Source organism: Podarcis erhardii (genome assembly GCF_964252035.2).
Source record: "Podarcis erhardii genome assembly, chromosome: 13".
Lineage (NCBI taxonomy): Eukaryota > Metazoa > Chordata > Lepidosauria > Squamata > Lacertidae > Podarcis > Podarcis erhardii.
This window is the reverse complement of record NC_138502.1, coordinates 46,694,869-46,695,270: the sequence shown is the minus strand read 5'-3', so window position 1 is coordinate 46,695,270 and position 402 is coordinate 46,694,869. Positions and strand designations below refer to the sequence as shown.

Here is a 402-nt window from a genome sequence, read left to right as displayed (position 1 = left end):
TTCCCCTGGCCTTTTTCTGGGCTCCACTCCCTCCCTGGATGCAGCAGCTCCCAGGCTGAACCTTATCCTCGCTGCAAAACAAACAGAGACATCAGCAGGTGCCTGGCTCCCAGCCACGCTAGCCCCCGTCTGGGGCAGGAAGGTGGGGGACCTGGGAAGGGGCATTTCCTCCTACCTGATCATAGAAGGGCTCCCCACTTCTCCACCGTACGGGCGTCCAACCGGCCTAGCACAGAAGCAACAGCCAAAGTCTCCTCCCTCTCAGAAATCACCCAAGAAGCTGTTTTAATGGGAGGAAACTTTGGCTGCTGCTTCTGTGCCAAACCGGGCCGGGATGGAGCCATGACCGTACGGAGAAGGGGCAGTGGGGACACGCTGCGAGGGACGACAGCCGGGAACCAC

At 60.2% G+C, this 402-nt stretch overlaps 1 protein-coding gene across 1 annotated transcript in view; it reads right to left on the bottom strand.

Annotated features, from left to right (window-relative positions):
- The window catches only part of LOC309327188 (uncharacterized protein), a gene marked incomplete at its 5' end in the record, with an annotated part of 53,372 nt that overhangs the window by 27,640 nt on the left and 25,330 nt on the right, over positions 1 to 402 (bottom strand). The gene's annotated exons all lie outside the window — the stretch shown is intronic.